The 18570-nt window shown below is 30.6% G+C and overlaps 1 pseudogene; it reads right to left on the bottom strand.

Moving 5' to 3' along the window:
* Positions 1-242: 242 nt before the first annotated feature.
* On the bottom strand, positions 243-3262 carry LOC145180597 (uncharacterized; annotated as a pseudogene).
* Between the last annotated feature and the right edge of the window lie 15308 nt (positions 3263-18570).

The raw sequence follows: 18570 nt of genomic DNA, 5'->3' as shown, positions 1-18570 counted from the left end.
AAGTGTGACACTTTAGAAATACCAAAAATTATTTTTTTGTCCTTGGGTATTCCTCTCCCACTGATAGCACTAGTTTCTTATAATGGTTCGGCCACCATCTTTTTTTATGTCAATAAAATCTTCAGCTTTTAGGTCTTCTTATTTCAAAATTTTCGTTAACCCCAGCTATAAAATTTTCATACTCAGTTGGTGTGTAGATCCTGCTATTTTTTCAAATATATCTTTTCGCAGTCCCAAACATTCTATGATTTGGCAAGAATGAGTGACCTTGTTTGGGTATGTAATTTTGTATCTCATTTAAATTGCTACCTAGTTCAGCTACCAGTGATAAAAGAACTAGGACCATGGCATGAGTCTAATCTTGACTGGCACAACCATCTGAATGTTGGCATCAATGCCAATATATTTTTTATTAGAATCCAGCACAAAAATACATACTTCATTGGGACCTTTGTTAGCGACTCCTTCACAATACCAATAAAACACTGATTTACATGTTTTAAGATCATATATGCAAAACTCATATAGCCTTAATTGACGGAGATAAAAAAATCTCCTGGACAGGGATATGTGGAAGTGGGAAACTTTTCATAAAATTAAATGCAATCCCACACACATTTGGATCATTCTTACACTTAGTTTCTACTTCCTGTATTTTTTCGTAAAATTTATTTGCTTGTCTTTTGTGGATCTCAATATCTTCTTGAAAGACTCTTTTTGCATTTTCATCAATGTGTGGATTTTTTAGCTTAATCTTTAGCTCTTTACACAGTCCACAGACATCAACTTGCATTCTACCGAATGATAAGCTAAAATTATCCAGAAAATATTTTAAGTAAAATTTATATTTAACAGGATGATCTGGATATTTTTGTTCGTATAATGCGTGCATAATTTTCACATTGAGTTTTTCATCATAATAATAAGGTGGTGCATCTTTATTAGTAGTGCACATGTTTAACAGGAAATGACTCGATATGCTCTCTTACTTTAGTTAATGTATCACCAGGCAATCCGTTGCACCGTGATCCTTCAGATTTACTTCTATGATCTATGGGCTGCTTATTTCTTTTTGAGAAAACACATAAACGCCTAACTTGTTTCATAGAAATTCCGTGCATACTGCAAAAAGCTTTCTTGCGCACTATTTTTCCAACACCGTTTATCTTATTGAGATAAATAAAGTTAAATTCTTTTTTCTTAGGTTCTTCAGATCTATGACGTTTTCTCTGTATATCCTTCTTTTCAATTAATGGCTTTAAGTATGTGTCAAGGGCGTTTTAGCTACCAAGTTTGTTAACAAACTATATATTACTTTTCATAGCACCTTCAAATATAAGCCCCATACATTTTGAATTGCATCTGTAAATAAAGAAAGCAATAAACATGAGGTCATAATATTAGAATTATACTAATACCTCAAGGTAATGATTTTCTGCCAATTATTGGTGGTAAAAAAACTTGAATAAATATACAAAATAGTAAGATGGAAAAACTAACCTGCAAGAAGCTCCTCTATGTCTTGGTGTCACATCACACCTTGCAACCAGACAATCCTATGTCCGTTTTTGCTTTTTGATATAGAATTAACATAGAGTTTGACATATTACATCCACTTTTTGTTGGTAGGTGAGTTTTGAATTGTATCCTGATTTACGTAAAGCTTCTTCATACGGAAGAATAGAGTTATTGAACACAGTTTCATTTTTTGCCATAGTTGATAATCTTGACTCAATAGTGCGAGAGATTTCTTTTATTATATTAGGTGGATGGTTTAAATCAGAATGAACATAGAAAAGTTGGTTATTAGGTTTACAATATGGTTGATAAGAACTGTCGATTAACTTCAATGTTAAATCAAGATAATTGACAATTTTAATATTACATTTTATGGAGATAAGTAGGTTATTACCTTTAAAAATATGCGTAAAATGCTTTTTAATTTTTTCCATTTGTTGGCCGCTTTTGTTTTCCAAAATAACAAGTCCGTCGTCACGATACAAGCCAAAATTATTTTTATTGTAATGTTGAGAGAGCTGAAACAATATAAAATTACAATACAATATATCCAATAATTACTTTTATTTTTAGTTCTATCTAATGTTCTACTGCCCAATACAATAAAATGTAAACATTACTATCAAAATCTGTTATGTCAAAATGAAAAAAAAAAGAGCTGATTGTTCTTTAAAATGGTTCTAGTTTATTACCCAGCTAACACAAAACGTTCGAACACGTTTGGCGAACGTTAAAAACGTTCGGGCACGATCTAAGAACGTTCCGTAAAAGTTCTGAGTGCATATTCACCATTTTTTTAGCGTCAGTCTGACGTTAGTTTGGCATAAGTTCAAAACTGTAAACGTAGTATTCACCAAACTTGCGCAGTTGCGTTTCAAAAAAACTTTCATAAGTTTTTGCGTAAGTTCAGCCCTAAATTGTCGGTATTCACCAAACTGAAATGGGTTCACCAAACTTTTTAGAAACTTGCTCTGCAAAATTTACGCAAGAAAATTACGCAAGTTTTCTATGAGCTGCCTTAACTTTGTCTTAACTTTAAAATCACTTATTAATGAGAACGGCATTAAATTATTATGATGCATATGTAGTTCTATTGTCAGATTGATATATTATTTGGGATTTTAACATACATAAATAATATATATTATAATAAGGTTTAATAATAACCATAGATATTAATTATAAAATAGATAATGTATTATAATGGTATAGTAATGATAATAATACAAATACTCTTGTGCGTTTAAGAGTGCTCGATACTATTAAATAATAGAGCAATATTTATTTATTTATGTAAAATGAATAAATACACCTTTTTATGGAACTCTGAGTTTCATGCCTTTCGGCAATCATCAGCCATTGTCTCTTTTTCCTTTATTCCCCTCTTAGGCTCAAAAAGCTGAGTCTGCCTTTGAATATGATGTACTTATAAAAATTTATACATTGAGACAAATCATTTTTAAACTGTTTATAGTAAAAGCTTCAGCTATATGACTTTTTACTGTGTGGGTCAAATAATAAACAAGTCTAAACTTTTTATTTTTATTTACTTAAAGGTTAGAAAACGAGGTGTATGCGGGTTGTTTAAGTAAAGTCCGGTTGATCCTATTGACTTACCAACCATTGCTGTTGATTGCGAAACCTTAAATTCTACCACGTAATTTATTAAAAGTTCTTTAATGACTGGTCCTAAAATACATAGCCACAGCGGATTGAAGACCAAAATATGTCGTATTGTGTTCATATAAGGTATTTACAAACATTACATTAAAAGTTGTAAAGCATATTGACTTATTATACTGTAATTCAATCATTGAAATGGAAATTAACAAAAGCATGTTAATGTCATGATAAAATTGTTTGTTAAGGTTATAACAGAATTTACCCATCTATTCAATAAATTCAATATCAATGAGTTTGGTTTTATTAAAATCTTTACAAAAAGAGTTGTTGCAACATCTGATTCACTAATAAAGAAACTAATGCACAAATAGCATTAAACATGAACTAGTCATGTAATCATATTATATGAACAAGTTTTTGGAAAAAATATCGAGAATTATATGACTTTAGCATTAAATATGAATTAGTCATATAATCATATCATATGACTTGTTCATGTTTAATGCTAAAGTAATATTATTCTCGATATTTTTTCCAAAAACTTGCTCATTAGCTTCTAGAAATCCTTTTCAAAGTCGTACAAGGTTAGCCTTAACTAAATTTAGGTTTTCTGAATTGTGTCCAAATTAATTTCAACGTTTTCTGAAAGAGTATATTTTACTGATCACTTTGTATATAGTCCACCAAATCAGAAAACTCCTATTAAGTAATTATGGCATTTTAAAGATTTTTTCGCACCTTTTTTCGAGCCTTTTTTGTCTTTTAAGTTCAAAGACTTTTATTTCAAGTTCTTTAAGTTATATATCAAAGTGAAGTGAAGTGGTAAGTGATAACTAGTATGTGGCTGTGCCAGCACTACTATACGCTTCCCTTCTAGTCTCTCAGACTCCTATTCTAATCCCTCAGATTTGGAAAAAACCCATTGAATAAAGAGCTACCAAGGTTCAGGTTCAAAGACATGGACTTAAAGTGAAGTTAAGTGTTAACTAGTTTGGTATATGGTAGTATCCTCTGCGCTTCTAAGTTCTAATTACTAAAAGAAAAAAAGTTAAAGCATACACTACAGTGACATTACAGAAATATAGAATATACAAAAGATAAGCCAAGATCCTTGCATTTATTTATATAGGCTTTCATAATCGTTGAATTGATTTTTTTTCGAAGTTTAATGGATTTCTAAGTCAATTAAAACAAAGAGTTACAACTTTTTACGGATTTCATAATCTTTTTATTTATTTTTTCGAAATTTAATGGATTTCTACATTGTTTAATTTCAGAATAGTCGCCAATTTAACGGTAAGTTGAACGTAAAGTATGCGATTTTTAAAGCCATAGTTCGATTGTTTTATCTCAGTTTTAAATAAATTCCCTATGTCTTTTACAAATTTTAAAAGCTTAAACTGTTTCTTCATTAAATTTTCAAGTCAGCAAATTTCCAATAGAGTAACCAGATACTTATTTTACTGATGTCAACACAAAGAAAAAGCTCTTTCCAATTTCTTAAGCTGCAATATGATTTTTTCTATTTGCACCTAAATTGTTGTTTTACTTTTTTCAATCAAGATTTAAAAGTTCTGTTAATATGATTGAAAAGGGCTGATGTTTCATGCTACCATATACGCTAAAAATTAGCTGCTATCATTTTAGGAAAGTTAGGAGAGTTTCCCTTTTAAAGATATTGTTTGTATCATTTGGCTTATCAAATTTAAATTAAAACAATCAACAAAAAACTGTAAATTAGGTTAAGAAGATGAAACTCTACTTTGAGAAAATTTAATCAGATCAGTTAAAAGCTGATCTTTTTTTTTCCGGACTTGATCAATAAATAATATCCTAGGTGTTCTCTTTTTCGAAAAGCACCAACCAAGTAGAATCTAGTTTGAGTATCGTATCACCAAATTTAAACCTGGTATCATTTAAATTGCGAATTTAAGTTAGATGTTGCTATCTTTACCTGCGTTTAGTCTCTAAATATTATCCTGCGTTTAGTGTCTAAATCTTATCCAGCATTCATTTTGAACAACTTGCACGAGAGGACAGATCTCTAAATTTAATGTTTATGCTTGAAGTAGGGTAGACCCGTGCAAGATGGCTGTGTGAACAACTTTGTTACTTATTAATTTATTTTTAACAATTATAAAATTAATTTTGCATGAACTGCTAGTGTAGTCCATTGTGGTATCAAGCCAGCAAACAACGATACTCGGGTCCAGCGCCGTATTTGCCTGAGCTGGTGTGGGTTGCCCAGCCTGTGTTCAGTGAGGTTTTTGTGTCGGTTTAAATGCAGGCTCCGTGTTGATATCCCAAACAATAACTTTTTATGACGCCAATAAACAAAAAAATTTATTTCATTTTTCTTAAACAATGATTAGCGGCTGAAATTAATTTAAAATGTTTTGAATTTAATTTAAGCACTTACATTTAGATTCATTAACAGCAAATTTTTTATACTTTCTATTTGTGTGCATTTTATGAACTCATTTTAATGATCATTGTTATACAAATTAAATTATTTTTAGAATCTGTCAGATAGTCTGATAAAACATGTTCACAATTTCATCAGATAACCATATTCATCTGAAACATGCAACACAAATGAATAATGTTGGATCAAAACAAAAATCAAATCATTTTGTTTTGAAACAAAAATGTGCCATGAAAATTATGATGTTACCATATACATATACATATGTATATATATACCATATATATACCATATACATACATATCTATATATATATATATATATATATATATATATATATATATATATATATATATATATATATATATATATATATATATATATATATATATATATATATATATATAAATATATGGTGGGCAGCTAGAGCATTTTTTTATTCAAAATTAAAATTAAATCTTTGAAATCTAAAAACTACACGCTTGATTTAAAATTTTTTTTAAATCATGTGTAACTTTTTTTTATGATAATGTAGAACCATTTTCGTCAGTATCTTAGAAATATCACAAGTAATAGTGGCTTGCAATGCTTCAATCGAAGCAGCCTTACCAGCTAAGACTTTCAACTTTGTGTAATTTCATCTGCTGTCTTTTCTTCACTACGTACCGGATGTTGTCTATTAGTCGAGTATCAGTTAATAGTGTTAAGTACCATCTAATAAATTAATCGAGTATAATCTAATAATGGAAAATGATTCTCGATCTAAACAAAGTTATGGGTTCGCTAGTTCAATTATACTGACCATAATTAGTCTACGTACCATAATTGGACCTACCCCTTACACAAAAACACTGTTAACTAAAAGCTGATTTTTGAATTAAAATACTACGATCTTTTAATTTTTTACGTCGTAAGTCTTTCCAAGATGAAATGCGAATAAATACTGAATTACAAAAATGTATAAAGCTTGACAATTCTCGCGCATGATTTTTCAAAATGTTCTTAATGGAAAAATCTCTTGATTGATCACATATATTTCTTAATTTATGCCGTGGCTTTTAAACCTTTTAGTAGAAGTTAATATTCTATTTTTGAAAACGGTTTTACATAAATCACGCTTGAAAACGGTTTTACATAAATCACGCTTGAAAACGGTTTTACATAAATCACGCTTGAAAACGGTTTTACATAAATCACGCTTGAAAACGGTTTTACATATATCACGCTTGCTTAAGAGCTCAATAGCAAAAATAAATTCAAAAGGTCAAAAAATGTGCCATGAAAAATATGATGTTACCATATATATATATATATATATATATATATATATATATATATATATATATATATATATATATATATATATATATATATATATATATATATGCATATATACTGATGTCACAAAAACTACAAAAACCAGAAATGTCTACTAGCATTAAAATGGAAAACTCAGTTTCCTTAACCACCTATCTCCTTGAATCCGTGGTTATGCAAACAGTTAAAAATATGTAAAAAGGTTGCAGTAGGTGAAAAATAAACAAAAACAATTTTCAGCTTTCAAAAGAAAAAGAAAATCTCAAATATTTCTCTTTGAAATGTCAATGAAAATGACATTTATAGATTTTAGTTTAGTGAAAGGAAAAAAAATTTTTTATATCTTACCATTCTTGTATATTTCTTAAAACGCATGGGTTGTTCATTAGATGTTCTAATAATATTAAAACTCTATGGTGTAAACTCAATGGTGTTTCTTTTTCACTTGCAATTATTATAAAGTCGATTTCCGTGTTTTTACAAAAGCTTTGATTATAAAGAAACCGTTCAATTATCTCAAATGAATAGTTCCGTTACATTCAAAATGCGTGTCATCTGGTATACCTATGCTTTTATCTTTTAGGTTTAGTATGAATATTATATAAAGTGAAACTATTTTAAAAGAGGAAACTGAATTTTCCCATCTCTCATTTCGGGGTTTCTAATTTTAACACGTTTTGCAGCAGTGTTTGATACGTTCGTTCGCTAATGCACCAACCAATTTAGCTTCTTTGCGCTTGACCGCGAAGTTGCATTATAAAAAGCTTACCGGCATGCTCAGGCTATCTTTCTCTCTTCGAAACACTTGATGCTATTCAAGTCCTTGTAAACGGTTATCTTAAAGAAATATATGTAAAGAATCTTGTCATAGTACTTAATCTAGACCCGCTACCTGCCACTAAAACCACTATTAAGTAAAAGCTGTTGTGTAATTTCATCTGCGAAATAAGACTTGAAATATTCAGTTTGATTTTTGTCTATGAAATGTACAGTTTCATGCTCTCATGTATTTCTCAATGGATTTTCAATAATACAAAGTTGTAAACAAAAATATCTTTCTTTGCTTAATTTTTTTGTAAACAAACCATTACATCAATAATATTTTCATAAACGTAAAGTAAAATTAAAAGTAAAAATAATTGATTTCGTTAATGTGAATAAAAACTAATATTAGGAATTCCTGATAAACGAAAATTGAAATAGAATTGAATATAAGCATCAAAAAACGAAAATAGGAATAGAATTAGGAATTATTACCGAACGAAAATTATTGAATATTAAAAAAATTTTAATACGATATTTTTTTTTTTTAACAGGTAATTTACAAACTTTAAATTCTTATTTTAAAATTGGCGCACATGTTTGACTATGGGTCACTACTATAAAATTCATTCCGACCGGAGTTCACGACCATTTCATCTGAAATTACGCTGAAATGAGCGGATTGCTACTATAAACATATTTTTTCGTAATTTCCGCTAATTTAAGTGTAAAAACGCGATAAAAATTTATGCGATCTTTGTGTAATGGATAATTTTAGCAAGCTTTTTTTTTTTTAAACAGTGTCTTGTTTTGAAAACAAAAACAGAAATCAAACTCAATCTCTAACATTTCTCATCGACAAATTTAGAATAATAAGTTCCTTATATCCTTTTTCACCGTCTACTTCGACAACAGATAATCAACAGTGGGTAAGAAATTTAAAACATGAGTTTGGGCACGAATAAATTTCTTACTTTTTTCAGACCTAACTCTATTTTACATAAATTTCTCCACAAATATCAATCACCAAGTTAATCATTAGATGTTATTTGCAAAAAAAGAGACTATTAAGGTTAGTGTCAGTAATAACGAAAGAAACTGCTTTGCCAATTACAAACACTTTTATTTAGATTTCTTTTGTATTGCAGTAGAACACACTGATTTAATTATAAAAACTCAGAATTTAATTCTAAAATAGTTGTACTACATTCAATTGAACTATTTGAGTCTAATGTCAAAAACAATTTCATTCAGTGGTATTAGCTTTTGACTCCCCACACCACTTTTGTTAAAATCTGTCACCTTCTTTCTAGTCACTTGTTTGATGTTGTCCCAGAAGTCCTACTTTGTTATATAATACATTTTGAGTTTCTAACACTTTACAACATTGATGAAATTCTAAACTATATTGCATTATTGCAGTATCTTGCACCATCTATATTAGGCACCATTTACACCTTGGGCAATAAGTTACTTTTACTATATTAAAATATTGTCAGGTAACTAAAACTGATGCCTGGCAATTTTTATTTTAGTAAAAATAACACAAATTTGCCAACTCAAAAAATGCGTAAATATCATCTAAGGGATTGACCCTTATATACAGGTGAAGATGATAAAGCAATTTTTTTTTTAAAGTAAAATTATCAAGGATAAGCACTGACTTTCTCTCTCTCTCTCTTACAAACTTCCATAAATGATTAAAAAGTGAACTAAATCTTTCAGGAGACAACAAATAATTTTTAGGTTGGTCAGAGCCAGCTTGATTATTACTTTACTTTAATTTCTGCTGAAAAAAGTATAAAAAATGGAATTGAATTGTTCAATTTTAGTTTGCTAGAACAATTTTTAAGATATGTTTTGATGTTTTTTAAAGTTATTTATTGTTATTTATGGAGTAGCACTCTAAGTGGAGAAGGCTTCCTTTTAAGGGCTTCTAACAAGGATTTCAAAACTAAACCATTTTGTCTAGTCAAAATGGATTCTACAAACTAAGCGAACATCTAATGCAAATAAAATTTGGTAATCTAATTTTAAAAACTAGGTTTAGAATACTTTTGGAAATGTATTACATGTCTTAGGTAGTAGATGTTTGAAATGGGGAGCCTATTTACGACTGCTTCAGAATAAAAAGGCAAGGTTTTTTCAAGATTATTAACCTTTGCTGTTTTTGAGCCGTCTGTGAACTTGCCACAAAATCTTATTGTTAAAACATCTTTGCATTGTCTAATCCAGTCTGCTAAAGGAATTTTTTGTGACAAACTCAATGACACTCGAACTGCTTAGGCATCTTTTTTCTGTCACCTTGGATAAAAATGTTAAAAGCATATTAGATATAAAATGGTATAATGTATAGGGTCAACACAGACAGGCTGCAATTACAATAAATAATAACTTTTATTTAGTGTGATGAAAATTTTTAACATGACAGTTATTTCTCTACTTTAAAATTACTGTTTAATTGTTGCTGTGTGCCTATTATTATACCTATTATTCCTGTGAGGTATTATTTCGATGAAGCTTTATTTTAATTCTAGATTTTTATTTGAGTGGAAGAAATGAACATCGCCTCGCCATTGTTTCGCATTAAAAAATAATTTTCACTTTTTTTTTTCAGCCAAATTGCTTCTCGCGTATCATATCTATAGATGGTTGTTGCTGTTATGCCTTAAAAAAATTTTTTTTATTGGAACTTCTATGAAATATAATTATTGCCTTCGTGGTATGCCCAGGGCCGGATTAGGACATTTTTTGGCCTGGGGCTGTAAGTATAGGAGGGCCTAATGTGGCGGTAAGGTAGTATAAAAAAAAACAATAAATATAAATTGTAGCATAATTTATGTACTATTTAGTTAATCAATTAACTTTAAAATAGTTTTTTATATATTGACTTTTCTGGCCTTATTTGAAGCAAACTTCTTGATCACTACTGTGAAATCTCTTGATCTAACTATGTCACTTTCAATGCATAATAAAGCCAAATCATTTAAGCGAGGTTGTCCCATTGTTGATTTAAGTTCATTCTTAACTCTTTTAAGGACTGAAAAAGATCTTTCTCCAGTACAGTTTGTGACCATAAGAGACAAATAAATTCTCAACACAGTGTAGACATTCACAAAGGTATCGGTCAAACTATTCTTAACTAGAAAGGTGTACATTTGCAGTTCAACACAATCAGTTTCATTGGGCGGTGAAAATTTGGCAAACAGAGAAGTGAAGTGAATAAAGTCACCATGACAGTTAGGTTCAACATCTTCAAAATATGTTTCACATAAAAATGAAACATGATCTCTCATACCATCATTGGACAAAGATTGTAGATTTTTAAGAAAACCAAACCTTTTGCTGACTGTATCATATGCATTAGCCCTCTGTTTAAGAGCAACTAACAATTGATCAACTATAGGCAAAGAACACTGAACTTTAAACTTATCAGAAGGGGATAACTCTAGATCTTCTGAGTCACCATAATCCCATCCTTGGTTCCTCTTGCGCTTTCGCCTTGATTCACCTTTGTACGAATCGGTACCCAGATCCTTTCCTTCCTTTTCAAATGCTGTGAACTGGCTCCGAAGAGAATGAACAAAATCACCCAAAGAACGAAGCAGTTCCGTAGCGGTGTTGAGATCCATGTCTGCCCCTTGTAAGTAATTGCTAGTGAAATTGAACCTATTCAGAATTTTTGACCACAATTGAACTAGGATACCTGTTTCATGATGACTCATTATATCTTTCAATCCTGCGGCTTCAAGTCGTGTTTCTGGCTTTTGGGACATATCTTGACACATGATATCCAGTGTAGACTTTACTTGCGTATAGCCAACCTGGAGGGAGTGTACAGCATCATAATGTGCTGACCATCTGGTATCAGATAACCTTTTTACGGTAGGCATATTAAGTGGCTTTAAAACTGCCATCAAACGATTCCAACGAGAGGTGGAGGCAGAAAAAAATACAAACAGCTTATTTACAAAGTCAAAAAACGCTACAGCCTCAGAACAACATCCTACGGCACATTGACCAACAAGGTTAAGCGAATGAGCACAACATGGTATGTATTCAGCTAAGTTATTATGTTCTTTTATTTTTGCTTGCACGCCATTGAAACGGCCACTCATGATGGCAGCATTATCGTAGGATTGACCTCGGCAGTCTTTAATTGAAATACCAGTATTTTCCATAAAATCAAGTAACTTTGTTGCTAATCCTTCCCCAGTGTGTTCTTCTATAGGGATAAATGTCACAAAACGTTCAACTGGTCCTTTAGAAGTCATGTAACGGAATATAATGGTAAGCTGATCTACATGTGAAATATCTGGTGTTGAGTCAACACTAACTGCAAAGTATTTTGCTTCTTTAATCTCAGTTAAAATGTGGTCCAAAACGTCACGACTTAACACATGAATAAATTCATCACATATAGTTGATGACAGATATGACACATGACCTCGGCCTTTGTTCGCTCTTTTCTGAATATGTTCTGCAAGCAATGGGTCAAACTCAGCCACTAGCTCTAAGCAACCTAAATAATTGCCATTGTGGACAGAACCCACAATTTCGTTACTGCCACGGAATGACAACCCACGCGATGCTAACATTTTGATTACGGTAAGAATACGCAACAGTATGTCATTCCAGTACTTTTTCTCTGATTCAAATTGCTCTGTGAGCCTCTTACTAATGTGCTCTCCAGCTTTCCTACGTGTTAAAAGGGTTTCAATTGATTGAATGTGGGTTTCACTTGTTTCATGGCGAGCTAAGTCTCATGCAGCGTGTTTCCAATCATCATATCCTGATGACATCAAAGCAGATGCTCCAATTCCACATTTTGAATTAAGTAATTTACAATGGGCGCAGAAAACCTTACCAGTTGATGGGGAATAGCAAATCCAGTCTCTCTTAATTTTCTCACCATTCACTTTTTCCCGGAAAAAAAGGGACTTTGTACACTGTCGTTTAAACTTAAAAGTGTCACCAGGCAGTACTTTAGTAGATAATTTAAAATCGTTATCCATATGTTGGCATGATAAAAACTCATCTGCACTTTTGCTGAAATACTCACGCAGGTCGTCGGTTATAATCCACTCAGCCACATCGGTAATGACAGTGTGGGTCGTCAGAGCCAGGGGTAACACTGCTGAGATAGTTGAGACGCTTGAACTTGCTGTAGCTGAGTCTGCAGGGACACTATTAGCACTACCTGGAACTGGTGCTGACATTATTGACATAGTGAATTTGAACTCGCTCTCGCTGTAGCTGATACCGAGACACTACTTGCAGTATTACAAAACTCAGTCATTTTTTTATTTTTGTTCAATAATTCATTTAATTGAATCTCATTCTTCTTCTTTTTTTGCATTTTGTCTCAACCGCTCAGGCCGCTCCTTTTCATTTTTTATTTTAATTTTGTAAACGAATGAGCAATGCTGTAATTTTCTGCGGTAACGGAAGTAATCATAAAATAAAATAAAATAAATTTTTTTTTGATGTTTTAATGTTTGAGAACATTCAAGTTTATTTATGTTTCCATCTATGTCCGCATAACTATTAGTTTTTTAAATACACGCTAAAAAATTAACTTCGTGACATAAATTTTCTAATCAAATAGGTTTTATAAGAGAGTGCTTTAAAATCATTCACTAATATAATTGTTTTTCCTTTAAAAGGTTTTTACATCAACGAATGTTTTAAAAGCATTCTCTTATAAAACCTATTTAATTAAAAAATTTATGTCACGAAGTTAATTTTTTTAGCGTGTTTTTTAAAAACTGATAGTTGTGCGGACATAGATGGAAACATAAATAACTTGAATGTTCTCAAAACATCTTTATGCGGAAAGATAATTTAAAAAATATTTGCGAATACCAAAATTCCGCCAAATATACGAAGATAGAGATATAGTATATCTCTATTCATTTATTTATTCACAACGCCTCCGCAGCTCCCAATAAATTGATTTAAAAAAACTGAGAAACATAGGAATTTATCTGGTTCCCTAAAAAAAAAAAAAAAAAAATGTAAAAAAAAAAAAAAAAAAGTCACGGGCCTTAGGGCCTATTTTTTTTATAAGGGCCTGGGGCTGCAACACCATTTCCCCCGCCTTAATACGGCCATGGGTATGCCTATAAAAGGAAAAATGCAGTGAAAAAATTACTTGTTTTTCTTGTGCATTTAGTTGAAAATTTACACAACTGTCCATGATATAAAAAAAAACAAAATTAAAAAAAAGACAATAGATTAACTGGATAATATCTTTTCGTTTTTAATGAATTCGCTAAAATTTCGTCGGAAAGTTTTTACGATTCAAAAAAAAAATTTCACAGAAGAGGCAATTTGGGATTATCGGGTTTTCGCCAATTTTGTCGAATCTGAAGAAATTCATCAGGTTAACAATTTTTTTAATTCCGATCGGAATGAGTTTTATAGTAGTAACCCCATAACGATTATTCTTGGCATAACTTTAGAATGTTTCATTGGACTACATAACTGGTCACGTGTTTGTCATTACGTTAAGTATAAATTTTTTTTAAAAAAATGTGCCGTTAAGACCACCGTGGTGGGACATAACAAAGTCCTATGCTTTATCAAAGTCTTAGTTTAAGAAATGACAAATTTTGTATATACAAAAGAAACATTTAGAGAAAAAAAATTAGTTATTTTAACGAACTAGATATTTAGTTAAAGCTACTAAGTTATTTCCCCAAAATGTTTATTTTATATATACGAAATTCGTCATTTCTTAAATTAGGACTTTCTTAAAGCGTAGGACTTCGTTAGGTCACACCACGGTACTAATTGCTGTAAAATTTGAGAGAAGTAAAAACTATTGAAATCATAAGAACTAAACCGAAACTAATTTTATCAGAACTGATTCAAAACAAGTAAAATTAAAATTAGAAACTAAATCAATGCTACAAGAACTAAATAAAAATGGAAAAAGAAATTATATTTAGAACTTAAGTATCACTGCATTACACATAGGAATTACCCCAGTTTACACTTCACCAAGATGATACTGACATTGTAGACAGTATAAATGTACTTAAACTTGCTCAAGAATGTTGTTGACTTGTTTTTTGTTAAAGAAAACAAAAGAATAGGGGAAGTCTGATTTTGAATGACATTATTTTTTTAAAATTTAATTGAAGCAACCAAACTAATTAAAAAAAATATTCTTTTGCTGCTTAAATTAAATTTGTTTTATCAAGCTAAAGTTTTACTAAGAGAAAGTTAGTCAAGATACCAAAAAAAGTTAAGCAGTAAAGATGAAAAGAAATAAGATTCCGGCAGTGGTTCTGAAGGTTCAGAAACTCTAACAACATATAAAAGACAAAAGACTTACTCCGCAATGAATTCAGTAACAGCAGCGGAACTGAGTGCAAGAAAGATACAAAACACTACGGCGTTGCTCCACAGGATCGAAGTGAGCTGTATTTGAATAGAAAATAAGTTATATGAACCACAGTTAATGCACATATATTTTGGGAAAAGTTTAATTCTGCCGACAAACAAAACTCTAATTTTAAGCAAATCATATTTATAGAAAGCAGAATTTCTCTCCTTCAAAAAAGTCAGTGTTAAATTGTTATATTTGAAGGTCAATTTTGAGCGGGAAAGGCGAGACAGTTGGAATTTTTTTGTTTATATCATTTTTTTTTTTTTGTTTATATTATTTCGGTCAATAATTTAAGGCTTTTTTTTTACAGAAGAATTGTTTTTAACATATATCAATTTTAAAAAACTAAATATAAAAAAAAAGAACATTGAAGTTAAATACCCAAATTTTAAACATACAAAGGCTTTCAAACAGGAACATCAAAATCTCTTAAAATTCAAATTATAAATTCTAATGATATAAAAAACATAACTATTAAAAAAGATGGCAGCTTTTGATTTAAACTTTCAAGTAAAACGAAAAGAAAAAAAAAATTATTCGAATAAGTTTAAAAAATCTAAAACAGATTAACAGAGAAGTGTAAAAAATTGTTTTCCTTACTTTTAATGCATTTTCATCGTATTACATATCTATTGCGCCAAATTTCTGTGGTACATTTGAAAAAATGTGAAAAGAATTAAGTGAAAAAAAAATTGTAATGTAGAGAAGCACAACATTAACACTAAAAAAAGATAAGTTGTGGAAAGAGCCTGGAAAAAGATTTTATAAAAAAGTAAGAGTGCCACTTGCATATGTATTTTTAAATTTCTGGATAAGTTAAAAACACATTGAAACATAGTTTGTTTAGGGGCAACTTTCAATTCATTATAAATCTTTTCTAGATGCTTTTATAGTATCGTAGTAGTATTTAACCAATCTTTTATTGGCATGTTTTTTCGAGAGCTTCTTATACGTTTTAGAAATCTCATAATTAGGTGCATCGCTTTTTAAACTAAAAAAATTTAATGCGCTTTGCAATTTCCCTCCAGGCAAATTAGGTTTACAAAATACATTACGTGCTATTCCATCAGCAACCTTTCCGTAAGGGCCTAAGAATGACCACATCCCAGAGTCTGCAAGTTCATCGGCAACAGTGCATAATGAGTCGTATATATAATTTTTGCTCTGATCCGAAGCTATCACCGTCATTATAAGCATTCCCGAGATTGGTATCAACATCAACATAATCAGTGCTTAAAAAAACGTAAAGCCGACATATCAAAAAAAAAAATTTAGTATTTTTAAAAAAGATATTACCCTTTAGAATTTTACATATAGTAATACCGTTTTTAATATTGCCAAATAAGCAATTTTGTTTTCTCCGACAAAACAACTAATTGTAAAATATTTGTCAAGCAGTAACAAAAATAAACTTTAACAACGTAATTTTCATCATATATATTTACTGGTTTAAATGCCTTTTTCTTACTTTTACATTTAGAAATTGCTTAAAAAAAATATTTCGCTTTTTAAAAAAGAGTCAGCCACATTTTCTACAAATATTTCAAATCACAGACAAGAGAGGTTTGCTACATTTAAATTATAATTTGTTGTTAAGCATTTAGATGCTATCTATCAAAGTTGCTTTGAAATGGTAGCTCTATTCAGTTAGAGCTCAATCCCACCGTTTATCGATTTGGTAACTTTAGATAAATTTATAGAGACACTTTCGCTTCAGATTATTGGATGCTAAATTTAATTCAAATAATTAATCAGATATTGCGTTCAGTGATAAAACATTTCAACCAGCGTGAGTATCAAACAAGAGATTTTTGGAAAACTTGAGGGAAAAGCAAAATGTTTCTACAGGCACGGTAGATTTTAATAGATAAGCGTCACTGTAAAGACTTACATTACTGAGTCACTGATTAAGAAGTTTCAGATTTAGATGGTGGAGAAAGCATTTTTGCCACAAAGCCATATACCGGAAATCGTGTCATGTAATCACGTTCCGTGGAATCGCGTCACATAATCACGTTCCGTGGAATCGTATTACATAATCACGTTCCGTGGAATTGCGTCACATAATCACGTTCCGTGGAATCGCGTCACATAATCACGTTCCGTGGAATCGCGTCACATAATCACCCTCCGTGGATCTATGGAATCTCAAGATTTTGGTAGATTAAACTTTTAGAACAAAAAATATATAAAGAAGAATAACTCTTTCATTTTAAAAAAATTTTCTAAAAATATTTCATTAAATGGTTGCATAAGTGGTCTCAAAAACACTTAAACATTTAATTTAAAACAGAAAAAAACTGCAGAAAGCCGTTAAAAAGAATTCAGCTTATCAGAAAAAGTTGCATCTAGTATTAAAAACTGTTTAAAGAACCACTGCTACAGGTGGTTACTCTTTATGCCATTTAAAAATGGTTTGTAACAATGAAATAACCCTTTTCTGCATTTTACTTGAGAGAGTGCGCTTTCACCATTGCCTGATCCCTTCGCAACCTCCCAAGCATTGCCAGGATTGAGGTTTGGTGGCTCATTTACGAATAATTTTAGCAGATATACTTACTGAAATACAAACCATTTTAAACATATATTGATGAAGCAAACAGTTCGAAGTTCCGCTTAATTTGGTAAAAAAATAATTAATTTATATTATTTCTAAAAATATTATTCTCTTATGCCCCATAAAATTTATCAGCAAAAACAAAAAATTTTAAAGTGGATGTCTACATGCCTAGGCTTACTTTCTTCTTATTGCCATGAAATAGTAAGTAAAATGAAATATCTCGTTCAATATTGCAGCAGGCTATCCAATGTATTCAAAATAAATGCAATGGTAAACTTTTAGTTTAGTAAGCATTTTCTTTCAAGTCACAAGGTTTTAAATAAATCATTTAAGCTTACTGTCTAATATCGAAAAGTTAGGCATAACTGTTTTATTAGCAAAGTGTTCTTACTATAACTTGTTTTTTGCTTTCTGTAAATATTATTTAAGAGTTTAAAACTATAAGCTTACGTTGGTTACATTACACTAGTTATGTCAGAATGTTGTTTTCAAAAAACTGTCGAGCATTAATCGTTGAATATGATAGAATATGCTAAATGCCATAGCTTTTATGCTGAAGAGGTTAACTTAGAGTTCTTTATCAAACAGCTATAGTAGGAAAGTGAACCCAAGATAACGTTTGTTAAAAGCAGTTTTCGTAAAAGATTGAGAGAAATTACCGTTTAATTAAAATTAATTCCTTTAGTGATTTTTTGTTTTCGCTGTTGCGAAGCTTGAAACGACAAAATGAAACATGGAAAAATGCAATTTTCTCTTTTAAGTAGGTTTAATTGTGTAAGATACCAAACCAAACAATGATGACGTAGGTAAATCCATTGAGTTTTGTTTATAACGAAAGTATGCAAGCGAGATACTCACGAAAAACAAGGAGGAGACTTCATAGTTGAAAGTGAAAACGAAACAACGTTAAGTTTAACTTTTCCTAGAAAACTAGTATATCACTAGTGTTAAAAGATCTACTAACCAACC

Source organism: Hydra viridissima, unplaced genomic scaffold (genome assembly GCF_058129835.1).
Source record: "Hydra viridissima isolate aposymbiotic clone 2 unplaced genomic scaffold, HvirCarnegie_v1 scaffold_12, whole genome shotgun sequence".
Taxonomy (NCBI): Eukaryota; Metazoa; Cnidaria; class Hydrozoa; order Anthoathecata; family Hydridae; genus Hydra; species Hydra viridissima.
The sequence above is the reverse complement of the archived record's forward strand: the minus strand, read 5'-3'. Positions and strand labels throughout refer to the sequence as shown.